This window comes from Delphinapterus leucas, chromosome 19 (genome assembly GCF_059928025.1).
Source record: "Delphinapterus leucas isolate spDelLeu-1000000601 "Yukka" chromosome 19, BTC_Dleu_Yukka2, whole genome shotgun sequence".
NCBI lineage: Eukaryota > Metazoa > Chordata > Mammalia > Artiodactyla > Monodontidae > Delphinapterus > Delphinapterus leucas.
In genome coordinates this window covers 28,522,384-28,538,012 of record NC_143147.1, presented here as the reverse complement: position 1 = coordinate 28,538,012, position 15,629 = coordinate 28,522,384, and the positions used below count along the sequence as shown (strand labels likewise).

Genomic DNA, 15,629 nt, shown 5'->3' with positions numbered 1-15,629 from the left:
CGCTAGGCGCCGCCCAGCCGCAGCCCGGGCCGGCCCTCCTGCCCGACAGCAGCTGGCCCGAAGCCACTGGGAGCCACCATCGTGTCGCCACGGCCCCTCAGCTCCGGCGAGGCCACCCTTGCCCGCACACCACCCGCCGAGCTCAAGAGCCCGCCCCTGGCGTCCGGCAGGCCCGGGGAAGCGGCCCCTGCCCTCGATCCCGCTCCCGCACCCGGCAGCGGCGGCGACACGGCGGGGGGCGGGGCTTTTGCCGGAGGGAGCTGTGGAGGGACACACCCACCGGCACACAGGTGGCGGCCCCGGGGCGGGGCGCCGGTGGGGGCGGCCAGGTGCAGGTCGAGGGGCTCGCTGGCCGAAGGGACGGCAACCAGGCCCGCGGCGGAGCCTGGGTCCGGGCCAGGCACCCCGGGGTCGTCTGGGGTGCGGCTGCCTTCCAGGGCCGCCTTCTGGCCGCCTGGCGGGCCGGGCCGGCGGGGAGCGCCCCCTCCGGCGCGCGCGCCGTGGTGGGAGGGGCCTGAGGAGGCGGGGCCTGCAGCGGGGCCCCGGCGCGGGCGGAGCCGGCGGCCACCGCCCGCGGGCGAGTTAAAGGAGAAAGCGGAGCGGGAGGCAAAAAGCCTACAGCACCAGGTATTCCCAGGCGGTCTCCCATCCAAGTACTAACCAGGCCCGACCCTGCTTAGCTTCCGAGATCAGACGAGATCGGGCGCGTTCAGGGTAGTATGGCCGTAGACGGGGGCGGGGACGGCGGGCTGCCTCTTGAGGCCCACTTTCGCTGGCGCTTGCGCCTCACCGCCAGCCTGGCGGTCAGCCCGCCCCGGCAGGAACCCGTCGCCCGCCCAGGCAGGGGGAACGGAGGTCTCGGGTACCGGGCGGTGGCGGAGGCGGAGGGTTTGCCCACCCCCTCCCAGCCGAGGGCGGGCGTGACCCAGCGAACCCTTCGGCGCTTGGCGCCCCGCCAAGATCCCGCCCGTCGCTCACAGGGACGTGGCCCCGGAGGCTTCAGTGCCCGGGGCCCGCGGTCCCTTGGGCATCGCCCCTGCCCGCCCACGTGGCGCTAGGCGCCGCCCAGCCGCAACCCGGGCCGGCCTTCCTGCCCGACAGCAGCTGGCCCGAAGCCACTGGGAGCCACCATCGTGTCGCCACGGCCCCTCAGCCCCGGCGAGGCCACCCTTGCCCGCACACCACCTGCCGGGCTCAGGAGCCCGCCCCTGGCGGCCGGCAGGCCCGGGGAAGCGGCCCCTGCCCTCGATCCCGCTCCCGCACCCGGCCGCGGCGGCGACACGGCGGGGGGCGAGGCTTTTGCCGGGGGGAGCTGTGGAGGGACACACCCACCGGCACACAGGTGGAGGCACCGGGGCGGGGCGCCGGTGGGGGCGGCCAGGTGCAGGTCGAGGGGCTCGCTGGCGGAAGGCACGGCAATCGGGCCCGCGGCGGAGCCTGGGTCCGGGCCAGGCACCCCGGGGGCGTCTGGGGTGCGGCTGCCTTCCAGGGCCGCCTTCTGGCCGCCTGGCGGGCCGGGCCGGCGGGGAGCGCCCCCTCCGGCGCGCGCGCCGTGGTGGGAGGGGCCTGAGGAGGCGGGGCCTGCAGCGGGGCCCCGGCGCGGGCGGAGCCGGCGGCCACCGCCCGCGGGCGAGTTAAAGGAGAAGGCGGAGCGGGAGGCAAAAAGCCTACAGCACCCGGTATTCCCAGGCGGTCTCCCATCCAAGTACTAACCAGGCCCGACCCTGCTTAGCTTCCGAGATCAGACGAGATCGGGCGCGTTCAGGGTAGTATGGCCGTAGACGGGGGCGGGGACGGCGGGCTGCCTCTTGAGGCCCACTTTCGCTGGCGCTTGCGCCTCACCGCCAGCCTGGCGGTCAGCCCGCCCCGGCAGGACCCCGTCGCCCGCCCAGGCAGGGGGAACGGAGGTCTCGGGTACCGGGCGGTGGCGGAGGCGGAGGGTTTGGCCACCCCCTCCCAGCCGAGGGCGGGCGTGACCCAGCGAATCCTTCGGCGCTTGGCGCCCCGCCAAGATCCCGCCCGTCGCTCACAGGGACGTGGCCCCGGAGGCTTCAGTGCCCGGGGCCCGCGGTCCCTTGGGCATCGCCCCTGCCCGCCCACGCGGCGCTAGGCGCCGCCCAGCCGCAGCCCGGGCCGGCCCTCCTGCCAGACAGCAGCTGGCCCGAAGCCACTGGGAGCCACCATCGTGTCGCCACGGCCCCTCAGCCCCGGCGAGGCCACCCTTGCCCGCACACCACCCGCCGAGCTCAGGAGCCCGCCCCTGGCGGCCGGCAGGCCCGGGGAAGCGGCCCCTGCCCTCGATCCCGCTCCCGCACCCGGCCGCGGCGGCGACACGGCGGGGGGCGGGGCTTTTGCCGGAGGGAGCTGTGGAGGGACACACCCACCGGCACACAGGTGGCGGCCCCGGGGCGGGGCGCCGGTGGGGGCGGCCAGGTGCAGGTCGAGGGGCTCGCTGGCCGAAGGGACGGCAACCGGGCCCGCGGCGGAGCCTGGGTCCGGGCCAGGCACCCCGGGGGCGTCTGGGGTGCGGCTGCCTTCCAGGGCCGCCTTCTGGCCGCCAGGCGGGCCGGGCCGGCGGGGAGCGCACCCTCCGGCGCGCGCGCCGTGGTGGGAGGGGCCTGAGGAGGCGGGGCCTGCAGCGGGGGCCCGGCGCGGGCGGAGCCGGCGGCCACCGCCCGCGGGCGAGTTAAAGGAGAAGGCGGAGCGGGAGGCAAAATGCCTACAACACCCGGTATTCCCAGGCGGTCTCCCATCCAAGTACTAACCAGGCCCGACCCTGCTTAGCTTCCGAGATCAGACGAGATCGGGCGCGTTCAGGGTGGTATGGCCGTAGACGGGACGGGGACGGCGGGCTGCCTCTTGAGGCCCACTTTCGCTGGCGCTTGCGCCTCACCGCCAGCCTGGCGGTCAGCCCGCCCCGGCAGGACCCCGTCGCCCGCCCAGGCAGGGGGAACGGAGGTCTCGGGTACCGGGCGGTGGCGGAGGCGGAGGGTTTGGCCACCCCCTCCCAGCCGAGGGCGGGCGTGACCCAGCGAACCCTTCGGCGCTTGGCGCCCCGCCCAAGTTCCGGCCCGTCGCTCACAGGGACGTGGCCCCGGAGGCTTCAGGGCCCGGGGTCCGCGGTCCCTTGGGCATCGCCCCTGCCCGACCACGCGGCGCTAGGCGCCGCCCGGCCGCATCCCGGGCCGGCCCTCCTGCCCGACAGCAGCTGGCCCGAAGCCACTGGGAGCCACCATCGTGTCGCCACGGCCCCACAGCCCCGGCGAGGCCACCCTTGCCCGCACACCACCCGCCGAGCTCAGGAGCCCGCCCCTGGCGGCCGGCAGGCCCGGGGAAGCGGCCCCTGCCCTCGATCCCGCTCCCGCACACGGCCGCGGCGGCGACACGGCGGGGGCTGGGCTTTTGCCAGAGGGAGCTGTGGAGGGACACACCCACCGGCACACAGGTGGCGGCCCCGGGGCGGGGCGCCGGTGGGGGCGGCCAGGTGCAGGTCGACGGGCTCGCTGGCCGAAGGCACGGCAACCGGGCCCGCGGCGGAGCCTGGGTCCGGGCCAGGCACCCCGGGGGCGTCTGGGGTGCGGCTGCCTTCCAGGGCCGCCTTCTGGCCCCCTGGCGGGCCGGGCCGGCGGGGAGCGCCCCCTCCGGCGCGCGCGCCGTGGTGGGAGGGGACTGAGGAGGCGGGGCCTGCAGCGGGGCCCCGGCGCGGGCGGAGCCGGCGGCCACCGCCCGAGGGCGAGTTAAAGGAGAAGGCGGAGCGGGAGGCAAAAAGCCTACAGCACCCGGTATTCCCAGGCGGTCTCCCATCCAAGTACTAACCAGGCCCGACCCTGCTTAGCTTCCGAGATCAGACGAGATCGGGCGCGTTCAGGGTGGTATGGCCGTAGACGGGACGGGGACGGCGGGCTGCCTCTTGAGGCCCACTTTCGCTGGCGCTTGCGCCTCACAGCCAGCCTGGCGGTCAGCCCGCCCCGGCAGGACCCCGTCGCCCGCCCAGGCAGGGGGAACGGAGGTCTCGGGTACCGGGCGGTGGCGGAGGCGGAGGGTTTGGCCACCCCCTCCCAGCCGAGGGCGGGCGTGACCCAGCGAACCCTTCGGCGCTTGGCGCCCCGCCCAAGATCCGGCCCGTCGCTCACAGGGACGTGGCCCCGGAGGCTTCAGGGCCCGGGGCCCGCGGTCCCTTGGGCATCGCCCCTGCCCGCCCACGCGGCGCTAGGCGCCGCCCAGCCGCAGCCCGGGGCGGCCCTCCTGCCCGACAGCAGCTGGCCCGAAACCACTGGGAGCCACCATCGTGTCGCCACGGCCCCTCAGCCCCGGCGAGGCCACCCTTGCCCGCACACCACCCGCCGAGCTCAGGAGCCCGCCCCTGGCGGCCGGCAGGCCCGGGGAAGAGGCCCCTGCCCTCGATCCCGCTCCCGCACCCGGCCGCGGCGGCGACACGGCGGGGGGCGGGGCTTTTGCCGGAGGGAGCTGTGGAGGGACACACCCACCGGCACACAGGTGGCGGCCCCGGGGCGGGGCGCCGGAGGGGGCGGCCAGGTGCAGGTCGAGGGGCTCGCTGGCCGAAGGGACGGCAACCGGGCCCGCGGCGGAGCCTGGGTCCGGGCCAGGCACCCTGGGGGCGTCTGGGGTGCGGCTGCCTTCCAGGGCCGCCTTCTGGCCGCCTGGCGGGCCGGGCCGGCGGGGAGCGCCCCCTCCGGCGCGTGCGCCGTGGTGGGAGGGGCCTGAGGAGGAGGGGCCTGCAGCGGGGCCCCGGCGCGGGCGGAGCCGGCGGCCACCGCCCGCGGGCGAGTAAAGGAGAAGGCGGAGCGGGAGGCAAAAAGCCTACAGCACCCGGTATTCCCAGGCGGTCTCCCATCCAAGTACTAACCAGGCCCGACCCTGCTTAGCTTCCGAGATCAGACGAGATCGGGCGCGTTCAGGGTGGTATGGCCGTAGACGGGGGCGGGGACGGCGGGCTGCCTCTTGAGGCCCACTTTCGCTGGCGCTTGCGCCTCACCGCCAGCCTGGCGGTCAGCCCGCCCCGGCAGGACCACGTCGCCCGCCCAGGCAGGGGGAACGGAGGTCTCGGGTACCGGGCGGTGGCGGAGGCGGAGGGTTTGGCCACCCCCTCCCAGCCGAGGGCGGGCGTGACCCAGCGAACCCTTCCGCGCTTGGCGCCCCGCCCAAGATCCGGCCCGTCGCTCACATGGACGTGGCCCCGGAGGCTTCAGGGCCCGGAGCCCGCGGTCCCTTGGGCATCGCACCTGCCCGCCCACGCGGCGCTAGGCGCCGCCCAGCCGCAGCCCGGGCCGGCCCTCCTGCCCGACAGCAGCTGGCCCGAAGCCACTAGGAGCCACCATCGTGTCGCCACGGCCCCTCAGCCCCGGCGAGGCCACCCTTGCCCGCACACCACCCGCCGAGATCAGGAGCCCGCCCCTGGCGGCCGGCAGGCCCGGGGAAGCGGCCCCTGCCCTCGATCCCGCTCCCGCACCCGGCAGCGGCGGCGACACGGCGGGGGGCGGGGCTTTTGCCGGAGGGAGCTGTGGAGGGACACACCCACCGGCACACAGGTGGCGGCCCCGTGGCGGGGCGCCGGTGGGGGCGGCCAGGTGCAGGTCGACGGGCTCGCTGGCCGAAGGGACGGCAACCGGGCCCGCGGCGGAGCCTGGGTCCGGGCCAGGCACCCCGGGGGCGTCTGGGGTGCGGCTGCCTTCCAGGGCCGCCTTCTGGCCGCCAGGCGGGCCGGGCCGGCGGGGAGCGCACCCTCCGGCGCGCGCGCCGTGGTGGGAGGGGCCTGAGGAGGCGGGGCCTGCAGCGGGGCCCCGGCGCGGGCGGAGCCGGCGGCCACCGCCCGCGGGCGAGTTAAAGGAGAAGGCGGAGCGGGAGGCAAAATGCCTACAACACCCGGTATTCCCAGGCGGTCTCCCATCCAAGTACTAACCAGGCCCGACCCTGCTTAGCTTCCGAGATCAGACGAGATCGGGCGCGTTCAGGGTAGTATGGCCGTAGACGGGGGCGGGGACGGCGGGCTGCCTCTTGAGGCCCACTTTCGCTGGCGCTTGCGCCTCACCGCCAGCCTGGCGGTCAGCCCGCCCCGGCAGGACCCCGTCGCCCGCCCAGCCAGGGGGAACGGAGGTCTCGGGTACCGGGCGGTGGCGGAGGCGGAGGGTTTGGCCACCCCCTCCCAGCCGAGGGCGGCGTGACCCAGCGAACCCTTCGGCGCTTGGCGCCCCGCCAAGATCCCGCCCGTCGCTCACAGGGACGTGGCCCCGGAGGCTTCAGTGCCCGGGGCCCGCGGTCCCTTGGGCATCGCCCCTGCCCGCCCACGCGGCGCTAGGCGCCGCCCAGCCGCAGCCCGGGCCGGCCCTCCTGCCCGACAGCAGCTGGCCCGAAGCCACTGGGAGCCACCATCGTGTCGCCACGGCCCCTCAGCCCCGGCGAGGCCACCCTTGCCCGCACACCACCCGCCGAGCTCAGGAGCCCGCCCCTGGCGGCCGGCAGGCCCGGGGAAGCGGCCCCTGCCCTCGATCCCGCTCCCGCACCCGGCCGCGGCGGCGACACGGCGGGGGGCGGGGCTTTTGCCGGAGGGAGCTGTGGAGGGACACACCCACCGGCACACAGGTGGCGGCCCCGGGGCGGGGCGCCGGTGGGGGCGGCCAGGTGCAGGTCGAGGGGCTCGCTGGCGGAAGGCACGGCAATCGGGCCCGCGGCGGAGCCTGGGTCCGGGCCAGGCACCCCGGGGGCGTCTGGGGTGCGGCTGCCTTCCAGGGCCGCCTTCTGGCCGCCTGGCGGGCCGGGCTGGCGGGGAGCGCCCCCTCCGGCGCGCGCGCCGTGGTGGGAGGGGCCTGAGGAGGCGGGGCCTGCAGCGGGGCCCCGGCGCGGGCGGAGCCGGCGGCCACCGCCCGCGGGCGAGTTAAAGGAGAAGGCGGAGCGGGAGGCAAAAACCCTACAGCACCCGGTATTCCCAGGCGGTCTCCCATCCAAGTACTAACCAGGCCCGACCCTGCTTAGCTTCCGAGATCAGACGAGATCGGGCGCGTTCAGGGTGGTATGGCCGTAGACGGGGGCGGGGACGGCGGGCTGCCTCTTGAGGCCCACTTTCGCTGGCGCTTGCGCCTCACCGCCAGCCTGGCGGTCAGCCCGCCCCGGCAGGACCCCGTCGCCCGCCCAGGCAGGGGGAACGGAGGTCTCGGGTACCGGGCGGTGGCGGAGGCGGAGGGTTTGGCCACCCCCTCCCAGCCGAGGGCGGGCGTGACCCAGCGAACCCTTCGGCGCTAGGCGCCCCGCCCAAGATCCGGCCCGTCGCTCACAGGGACGTGGCCCCGGAGGCTTCAGGGCCCGGGGCCCGCGGTCCCTTGGGCATCGCCCCTGCCCGCCCACGCGGCGCTAGGCGCCGCCCAGCCGCAGCCCGGGCCGGCCCTCCTGCCCGACAGCAGCTGGCACGAAGCCACTGGGAGCCACCATCGTGTCGCCACGGCCCCTCAGCCCCGGCGAGGCCACCCTTGCCCGCACACCACCCGCCGAGCTCAGGAGCCCGCCCCTGGCGGCCGGCAGGCCCGGGGAAGCGGCCCCTGCCCTCGATCCCGCTCCCGCACCCGGCCGCGGCGGCGACACGGCGGGGGGCGGGGCTTTTGCCGGAGGGAGCTGTGGAGGGACACACCCACCGGCACACAGGTGGCGGCCCCGGGGCGGGGCGCCGGTGGGGGCGGCCAGGTGCAGGTCGAGGGGCTCGCTGGCCGAAGGGACGGCAACCGGGCCCGCGGTGGAGCCTGGGTCCGGGCCAGGCACCCCGGGGGCGTCTGGGGTGCGGCTGCCTTCCAGGGCCGCCTTCTGGCCGCCTGGCGGGCCGGGCCGGCGGGGAGCGCCCCCTCCGGCGCGCGCGCCGTGGTGGGAGGGGCCTGAGGAGGCGGGGCCTGCAGCGGGGCCCCGGCGCGGGCGGAGCCGGCGGCCACCGCCCGCGGGCGAGTTAAAGGAGAAGGCGGAGCGGGAGGCAAAAAGCCTACAGCACCCGGTATTCCCAGGCGGTCTCCCATCCAAGTACTAACCAGGCCCGACCCTGCTTAGCTTCCGAGATCAGACGAGATCGGGCGCGTCCAGGGTTGTATGGCCGTAGACGGGGGCGGGGACGGCGGGCTGCCTCTTGAGGCCCACTTTCGCTGGCGCTTGCGCCTCACCGCCAGCCTGGCGGTCAGCCCGCCCCAGCAGGACCCCGTCGCCCGCCCAGGCAGGGGGAACGGATGTCTCGGGTACCGGGCGGTGGCGGAGGCGGAGGGTTTGGCCACCCCCTCCCAGCCGAGGGCGGGCGTGACCCAGCGAACCCTTCGGCGCTAGGCGCCCCGCCCAAGATCCGGCCCGTCGCTCACAGGGACGTGGCCCCGGAGGCTTCAGGGCCCGGGGCCCGCGGTGCCTTGGGCATCGCCCCTGCCCGCCCACGCGGCGCTAGGCGCCGCCCAGCCGCAGCCCGGGCCGGCCCTCCTGCCCGACAGCAGCTGGCCCGAAGCCACTGGGAGCCACCATCGTGTCGCCATGGCCCCTCAGCCCCGGCGAGGCCACCCTTGCCCGCACACCACCCGCCGAGCTCAGGAGCCCGCCCCTGGCGGCCGGCAGGCCCGGGGAAGCGGCCCCTGCCCTCGATCCCGCTCCCGCACCCGGCAGCGGCGGCGACACGGCGGGGGGCGGGGCTTTTGCCGGAGGGAGCTGTGGAGGGACACACCCACCGGCACACAGGGGGCGGCCCCGGGGCGGGGCGCCGGTGGGGGCGGCCAGGTGCAGGTCGACGGGCTCGCTGGCCGAAGGGACGGCAACCGGGCCCGCGGCGGAGCCTGGGTCCGGGCCAGGCACCCCGGGGGCGTCTGGGGTGCGGCTGCCTTCCAGGGCCGCCTTCTGGCCGCCTGGCGGGCCGGGCTGGCGGGGAGCGCCCCCTCCGGCGCGCGCGCCGTGGTGGGAGGGGCCTGAGGAGGCGGGGCCTGCAGCGGGGCCCCGGCGCGGGCGGAGCCGGCGTCCACCGCCCGCGGGCGATTTAAAGGAGAAGGCGGAGCGGGAGGCAAAAATCCTACAGCACCCGGTATTCCCAGGCGGTCTCCCATCCAAGTACTAACCAGGCCCGACCCTGCTTAGCTTCCGAGATCAGACGAGATCGGGCGCGTTCAGGGTGGTATGGCCGTAGACGGGGGCGGGGACGGCGGGCTGCCTCTTGAGGCCCACTTTCGCTGGCGCTTGCGCCTCACCGCCAGCCTGGCGGTCAGCCCGCCCCGGCAGGACCCCGTCGCCCGCCCAGGCAGGGGGAACGGAGGTCTCGGGTACCGGGCGGTGGCGGAGGCGGAGGGTTTGGCCACCCCCTCCCAGCCGAGGGCGGGCGTGACCCAGCGAACCCTTCGGCGCTAGGCGCCCCGCCCAAGATCCGGCCCGTCGCTCACAGGGACGTGGCCCCGGAGGCTTCAGGGCCCGGGGCCCGCGGTCCCTTGGGCATCGCCCCTGCCCGCCCACGCGGCGCTAGGCGCCGCCCAGCCGCAGCCCGGGCCGGCCCTCCTGCCCGACAGCAGCTGGCACGAAGCCACTGGGAGCCACCATCGTGTCGCCACGGCCCCTCAGCCCCGGCGAGGCCACCCTTGCCCGCACACCACCCGCCGAGCTCAGGAGCCCGCCCCTGGCGGCCGGCAGGCCCGGGGAAGCGGCCCCTGCCCTCGATCCCGCTCCCGCACCCGGCAGCGGCGGCGACACGGCGGGGGGCGGGGCTTTTGCCGGAGGGAGCTGTGGAGGGACACACCCACCGGCACACAGGTGGCGGCCCCGGGGCGGGGCGCCGGTGGGGGCGGCCAGGTGCAGGTCGACGGGCTCGCTGGCCGAAGGGACGGCAACCGGGCCCGCGGCGGAGCCTGGGTCCGGGCCAGGCACCCCGGGGGCGTCTGGGGTGCGGCTGCCTTCCAGGGCCGCCTTCTTGCCGCCTGGCGGGCCGGGCCGGCGGGGAGCGCCCCCTCCGGCGCGCGTGCCGTGGTGGGAGGGGCCTGAGGAGGCGGGGCCTGCAGCGGGGCCCCGGCGCGGGCGGAGCCGGCGGCCACCGCCCGCGGGCGATTTAAAGGAGAAGGCGGAGCGGGAGGCAAAAAGGCTACAGCACCCGGTATTCCCAGGCGGTCTCCCATCCAAGTACTAACCAGGCCCGACCCTGCTTAGCTTCCGAGATCAGACGAGATCGGGCGCGTTCAGGGTAGTATGGCCGTAGACGGGGGCGGGGACGGCGGGCTGCCTCTTGAGGCCCACTTTCGCTGGCGCTTGCGCCTCACCGCCAGCCTGGCGGTCAGCCCGCCCCGGCAGGACCCCGTCGCCCGCCCAGCCAGGGGGAACGGAGGTCTCGGGTACCGGGCGGTGGCGGAGGCGGAGGGTTTGGCCACCCCCTCCCAGCCGAGGGCGGCGTGACCCAGCGAACCCTTCGGCGCTTGGCGCCCCGCCAAGATCCCGCCCGTCGCTCACAGGGACGTGGCCCCGGAGGCTTCAGTGCCCGGGGCCCGCGGTCCCTTGGGCATCGCCCCTGCCCGCCCACGCGGCGCTAGGCGCCGCCCAGCCGCAGCCCGGGCCGGCCCTCCTGCCCGACAGCAGCTGGCCCGAAGCCACTGGGAGCCACCATCGTGTCGCCACGGCCCCTCAGCCCCGGCGAGGCCACCCTTGCCCGCACACCACCCGCCGAGCTCAGGAGCCCGCCCCTGGCGGCCGGCAGGCCCGGGGAAGCGGCCCCTGCCCTCGATCCCGCTCCCGCACCCGGCCGCGGCGGCGACACGGCGGGGGGCGGGGCTTTTGCCGGAGGGAGCTGTGGAGGGACACACCCACCGGCACACAGGTGGCGGCCCCGGGGCGGGGCGCCGGTGGGGGCGGCCAGGTGCAGGTCGAGGGGCTCGCTGGCGGAAGGCACGGCAATCGGGCCCGCGGCGGAGCCTGGGTCCGGGCCAGGCACCCCGGGGGCGTCTGGGGTGCGGCTGCCTTCCAGGGCCGCCTTCTGGCCGCCTGGCGGGCCGGGCTGGCGGGGAGCGCCCCCTCCGGCGCGCGCGCCGTGGTGGGAGGGGCCTGAGGAGGCGGGGCCTGCAGCGGGGCCCCGGCGCGGGCGGAGCCGGCGTCCACCGCCCGCGGGCGATTTAAAGGAGAAGGCGGAGCGGGAGGCAAAAATCCTACAGCACCCGGTATTCCCAGGCGGTCTCCCATCCAAGTACTAACCAGGCCCGACCCTGCTTAGCTTCCGAGATCAGACGAGATCGGGCGCGTTCAGGGTGGTATGGCCGTAGACGGGGGCGGGGACGGCGGGCTGCCTCTTGAGGCCCACTTTCGCTGGCGCTTGCGCCTCACCGCCAGCCTGGCGGTCAGCCCGCCCCGGCAGGACCCCGTCGCCCGCCCAGGCAGGGGGAACGGAGGTCTCGGGTACCGGGCGGTGGCGGAGGCGGAGGGTTTGGCCACCCCCTCCCAGCCGAGGGCGGGCGTGACCCAGCGAACCCTTCGGCGCTAGGCGCCCCGCCCAAGATCCGGCCCGTCGCTCACAGGGACGTGGCCCCGGAGGCTTCAGGGCCCGGGGCCCGCGGTCCCTTGGGCATCGCCCCTGCCCGCCCACGCGGCGCTAGGCGCCGCCCAGCCGCAGCCCGGGCCGGCCCTCCTGCCCGACAGCAGCTGGCACGAAGCCACTGGGAGCCACCATCGTGTCGCCACGGCCCCTCAGCCCCGGCGAGGCCACCCTTGCCCGCACACCACCCGCCGAGCTCAGGAGCCCGCCCCTGGCGGCCGGCAGGCCCGGGGAAGCGGCCCCTGCCCTCGATCCCGCTCCCGCACCCGGCAGCGGCGGCGACACGGCGGGGGGCGGGGCTTTTGCCGGAGGGAGCTGTGGAGGGACACACCCACCGGCACACAGGTGGCGGCCCCGGGGCGGGGCGCCGGTGGGGGCGGCCAGGTGCAGGTCGACGGGCTCGCTGGCCGAAGGGACGGCAACCGGGCCCGCGGCGGAGCCTGGGTCCGGGCCAGGCACCCCGGGGGCGTCTGGGGTGCGGCTGCCTTCCAGGGCCGCCTTCTTGCCGCCTGGCGGGCCGGGCCGGCGGGGAGCGCCCCCTCCGGCGCGCGTGCCGTGGTGGGAGGGGCCTGAGGAGGCGGGGCCTGCAGCGGGGCCCCGGCGCGGGCGGAGCCGGCGGCCACCGCCCGCGGGCGATTTAAAGGAGAAGGCGGAGCGGGAGGCAAAAAGGCTACAGCACCCGGTATTCCCAGGCGGTCTCCCATCCAAGTACTAACCAGGCCCGACCCTGCTTAGCTTCCGAGATCAGACGAGATCGGGCGCGTTCAGGGTAGTATGGCCGTAGACGGGGGCGGGGACGGCGGGCTGCCTCTTGAGGCCCACTTTCGCTGGCGCTTGCGCCTCACCGCCAGCCTGGCGGTCAGCCCGCCCCGGCAGGACCCCGTCGCCCGCCCAGGCAGGGGGAACGGAGGTCTCGGGTACCGGGCGGTGGCGGAGGCGGAGGGTTTGGCCACCCCCTCCCAGCCGAGGGCGGGCGTGACCCAGCGAACCCTTCGGCGCTTGGCGCCCCGCCAAGATCCCGCCCGTCGCTCACAGGGACGTGGCCCCGGAGGCTTCAGTGCCCGGGGCCCGCGGTCCCTTGGGCATCGCCCCTGCCCGCCCACGCGGCGCTAGGCGCCGCCCAGCCGCAACCCGGGCCGGCCCTCCTGCCCGACAGCAGCTGGCCCGAAGCCACTGGGAGCCACCATCGTGTCGCCACGGCCCCTCAGCCCCGGCGAGGCCACCCTTGCCCGCACACCACCCGCCGAGCTCAGGAGCCCGCCCCTGGCGGCCGGCAGGCCCGGGGAAGCGGCCCCTGCCCTCGATCCCGCTCCCGCACCTGGCAGCGGCGGCGACACGGCGGGGGGCGGGGCTTTTGCTGGAGGGAGCTGTGGAGGGACACAGCCACCGGCACACAGGTGGCGGCCCCGGGGCGGGGCGCCGGTGGGGGCGGCCAGGTGCAGGTCGACGGGCTCGCTGGCCGAAGGGACGGCAACCGGGCCCGCGGCGGAGCCTGGGTCCGGGCCAGGCACCCCGGGGGCGTCTGGGGTGCGGCTGCCTTCCAGGGCCGCCTTCTGGCCGCCTGGCGGGCCGGGCCGGCGGGGAGCGCCCCCTCCGGCGCGCGTGCCGTGGTGGGAGGGGCCTGAGGAGGCGGGGCCTGCAGCGGGGCCCCGGCGCGGGCGGAGCCGGCGGCCACCGCCCGCGGGCGAGTTAAAGGAGAAGGCGGAGCGGGAGGCAAAAAGCCTACAGCACCCGGTATTCCCAGGCGGTCTCCCATCCAAGTACTAACCAGGCCCGACCCTGCTTAGCTTCCGAGATCAGACGAGATCGGGCGCGTTCAGGGTAGTATGGCCGTAGACGGGGGCGGGGACGGCGGGCTGCCTCTTGAGGCCCACTTTCGCTGGCGCTTGCGCCTCACCGCCAGCCTGGCGGTCAGCCCGCCCCGGCAGGACCCCGTCGCCCGCCCAGGCAGGGGGAACGGAGGTCTCGGGTACCGGGCGGTGGCGGAGGCGGAGGGTTTGGCCACCCCCTCCCAGCCGAGGGCGGGCGTGACCCAGCGAACCCTTCGGCGCTTGGCGCCCCGCCAAGATCCCGCCCGTCGCTCACAGGGACGTGGCCCCGGAGGCTTCAGTGCCCGGGGCCCGCGGTCCCTTGGGCATCGCCCCTGCCCGCCCACGCGGCGCTAGGCGCCGCCCAGCCGCAACCCGGGCCGGCCCTCCTGCCCGACAGCAGCTGGCCCGAAGCCACTGGGAGCCACCATCGTGTCGCCACGGCCCCTCAGCCCCGGCGAGGCCACCCTTGCCCGCACACCACCTGCCGGGCTCAGGAGCCCGCCCCTGGCGGCCGGCAGGCCCGGGGAAGCGGCCCCTGCCCTCGATCCCGCTCCCGCACCCGGCCGCGGCGGCGACACGGCGGGGGGCGGGGCTTTTGCCGGAGGGAGCTGTGGAGGGACACACCCACCGGCACACAGGTGGCGGCCCCGGGGCGGGGCGCCGGTGGGGGCGGCCAGGTGCAGGTCGAGGGGCTCGCTGGCCGAAGGGACGGCAACCGGGCCCGCGGCGGAGCCTGGGTCCGGGCCAGGCACCCCGGGGGCGTCTGGGGTGCGGCTGCCTTCCAGGGCCGCCTTCTGGCCGCCTGGCGGGCCGGGCCGGCGGGGAGCGCCCCCTCCGGCGCGCGCGCCGTGGTGGGAGGGGCCTGAGGAGGCGGGGCCTGCAGCGGGGCCCCGGCGCCGGCGGAGCCGGCGGCCACCGCCCGCGGGCGAGTTAAAGGAGAAGGCGGAGCGGGAGGCAAAAAGCCTACAGCACCCGGTATTCCCAGGCGGTCTCCCATCCAAGTACTAACCAGGCCCGACCCTGCTTAGCTTCCGAGATCAGACGAGATCGGGCGCGTTCAGGGTAGTATGGCCGTAGACGGGGGCGGGGACGGCGGGCTGCCTCTTGAGGCCCACTTTCGCTGGCGCTTGCGCCTCACCGCCAGCCTGGCGGTCAGCCCACCCCGGCAGGACCCCGTCGCCCGCCCAGGCAGGGGGAACGGAGGTCTCGGGTACCGGGCGGTGGCGGAGGCGGAGGGTTTGGCCACCCCCTCCCAGCCGAGGGCGGGCGTGACCCAGCGAACACTTCGGCGCTTGGCGCCCCGCCAAGATCCCGCCCGTCGCTCACAGGGACGTGGCCCCGGAGGCTTCAGGGCCCGGGGCCCGCGGTCCCTTGGGCATCGCCCCTGCCCGCTCACGCGGCGCTAGGCGCCGCCCGGCCGCAGCCCGGGCCGGCCCTCCTGCCCGACAGCAGCTGGCCCGAAGCCACTGGGAGCCACCATCGTGTCGCCACGGCCCCTCAGCCCCGGCGAGGCCACCCTTGCCCGCACACCACCCGCCGAGCTCAGGAGCCCGCCCCTGGGGCCGGCAGGCCCGGGGAAGCGGCCCCTGCTCTCGATCCCGCTCCCGCACCGGGCCGCGGCGGCGACACGGCGGGGGCGGGGCTTTTGCCGGAGGGAGCTGTGGAGGGACACACCCACCGGCACACAGGTGGCGGCCCCGGGGCGGGGCGCCGGTGGGGGCGGCCAGGTGCAGGTCGACGGGCTCGCTGGCCGAAGGCACGGCAACCGGGCCCGCGGCGGAGCCTGGGTCCGGGCCAGGCACCCCGGGGGCGTCTGGGGTGCGGCTGCCTTCCAGGGCCGCCTTCTGGCCGCCTGGCGGGCCGGGCCGGCGGGGAGCGCCCCCTCCGGCGCGCGCGCCGTGGTGCGAGGGGCCTGAGGAGGCGGGGCCTGCAGCGGAGCCCCGGCGCGGGCGGAGCCGGCGGCCAGCGCCCGCGGGCGAGTTCAAGGAGAAGGCGGAGCGGGAGGCAAAACGCCTACAGCACCCGGTATTCCCAGGAGGTCTCCCATCCAAGTACTAACCAGGCCCGACCCTGCTTAGCTTCCGAGATCAGACGAGATCGGGCGCGTTCAGGGTGGTATGGCCGTAGACGGGACGGGGACGGCGGGCTGCCTCTTGAGGCCCACTTTCGCTGGCGCTTGCGCCTCACCGCCAGCCTGGCGGTCAGCCCGCCCCGGCAGGACCCCGTCGCCCGCCCAGGCAGGGGGAACGGAGGTCTCGGGTACCGGGCGGTGGCGGAGGCGGAGGGTTTGGCCACCCCCT

General features: G+C 76.9%; 15 non-coding genes across 15 annotated transcripts; all 15 read right to left on the bottom strand.

Moving 5' to 3' along the window:
• Positions 1 to 612: 612 nt before the first annotated feature.
• Positions 613 to 731, bottom strand: LOC149745215 (5S ribosomal RNA). Its single transcript, XR_016389730.1, has one exon. It is a non-coding gene; the product is annotated as a 5S ribosomal RNA (ribosomal RNA).
• A 933-nt stretch (positions 732 to 1,664) lies between these two features.
• On the bottom strand, positions 1,665 to 1,783 carry LOC149745214 (5S ribosomal RNA). The gene has a single exon (XR_016389778.1). It is a non-coding gene; the product is annotated as a 5S ribosomal RNA (ribosomal RNA).
• Positions 1,784 to 2,716: 933 nt separating this feature from the next.
• LOC149745213 (5S ribosomal RNA) lies at positions 2,717 to 2,835 on the bottom strand. Its single transcript, XR_016389897.1, has one exon. It is a non-coding gene; the product is annotated as a 5S ribosomal RNA (ribosomal RNA).
• Positions 2,836 to 3,767: 932 nt separating this feature from the next.
• Positions 3,768 to 3,886, bottom strand: LOC149745212 (5S ribosomal RNA). The gene has a single exon (XR_016390635.1). It is a non-coding gene; the product is annotated as a 5S ribosomal RNA (ribosomal RNA).
• Positions 3,887 to 4,818: 932 nt separating this feature from the next.
• On the bottom strand, positions 4,819 to 4,937 carry LOC149745211 (5S ribosomal RNA). Its single transcript, XR_016390634.1, has one exon. It is a non-coding gene; the product is annotated as a 5S ribosomal RNA (ribosomal RNA).
• Positions 4,938 to 5,871: 934 nt separating this feature from the next.
• On the bottom strand, positions 5,872 to 5,990 carry LOC149745210 (5S ribosomal RNA). Its single transcript, XR_016390218.1, has one exon. It is a non-coding gene; the product is annotated as a 5S ribosomal RNA (ribosomal RNA).
• A 932-nt stretch (positions 5,991 to 6,922) lies between these two features.
• LOC149745209 (5S ribosomal RNA) lies at positions 6,923 to 7,041 on the bottom strand. The gene has a single exon (XR_016389997.1). It is a non-coding gene; the product is annotated as a 5S ribosomal RNA (ribosomal RNA).
• A 934-nt stretch (positions 7,042 to 7,975) lies between these two features.
• On the bottom strand, positions 7,976 to 8,094 carry LOC149745208 (5S ribosomal RNA). The gene has a single exon (XR_016390212.1). It is a non-coding gene; the product is annotated as a 5S ribosomal RNA (ribosomal RNA).
• Positions 8,095 to 9,028: 934 nt separating this feature from the next.
• Positions 9,029 to 9,147, bottom strand: LOC149745207 (5S ribosomal RNA). Its single transcript, XR_016389925.1, has one exon. It is a non-coding gene; the product is annotated as a 5S ribosomal RNA (ribosomal RNA).
• Positions 9,148 to 10,081: 934 nt separating this feature from the next.
• LOC149745206 (5S ribosomal RNA) lies at positions 10,082 to 10,200 on the bottom strand. Its single transcript, XR_016390124.1, has one exon. It is a non-coding gene; the product is annotated as a 5S ribosomal RNA (ribosomal RNA).
• Positions 10,201 to 11,132: 932 nt separating this feature from the next.
• LOC149745205 (5S ribosomal RNA) lies at positions 11,133 to 11,251 on the bottom strand. The gene has a single exon (XR_016389924.1). It is a non-coding gene; the product is annotated as a 5S ribosomal RNA (ribosomal RNA).
• Positions 11,252 to 12,185: 934 nt separating this feature from the next.
• On the bottom strand, positions 12,186 to 12,304 carry LOC149745204 (5S ribosomal RNA). Its single transcript, XR_016390123.1, has one exon. It is a non-coding gene; the product is annotated as a 5S ribosomal RNA (ribosomal RNA).
• Positions 12,305 to 13,237: 933 nt separating this feature from the next.
• On the bottom strand, positions 13,238 to 13,356 carry LOC149745203 (5S ribosomal RNA). The gene has a single exon (XR_016389777.1). It is a non-coding gene; the product is annotated as a 5S ribosomal RNA (ribosomal RNA).
• Positions 13,357 to 14,289: 933 nt separating this feature from the next.
• LOC149745202 (5S ribosomal RNA) lies at positions 14,290 to 14,408 on the bottom strand. The gene has a single exon (XR_016389776.1). It is a non-coding gene; the product is annotated as a 5S ribosomal RNA (ribosomal RNA).
• A 931-nt stretch (positions 14,409 to 15,339) lies between these two features.
• LOC149745201 (5S ribosomal RNA) lies at positions 15,340 to 15,458 on the bottom strand. The gene has a single exon (XR_016389657.1). It is a non-coding gene; the product is annotated as a 5S ribosomal RNA (ribosomal RNA).
• Between the last annotated feature and the right edge of the window lie 171 nt (positions 15,459 to 15,629).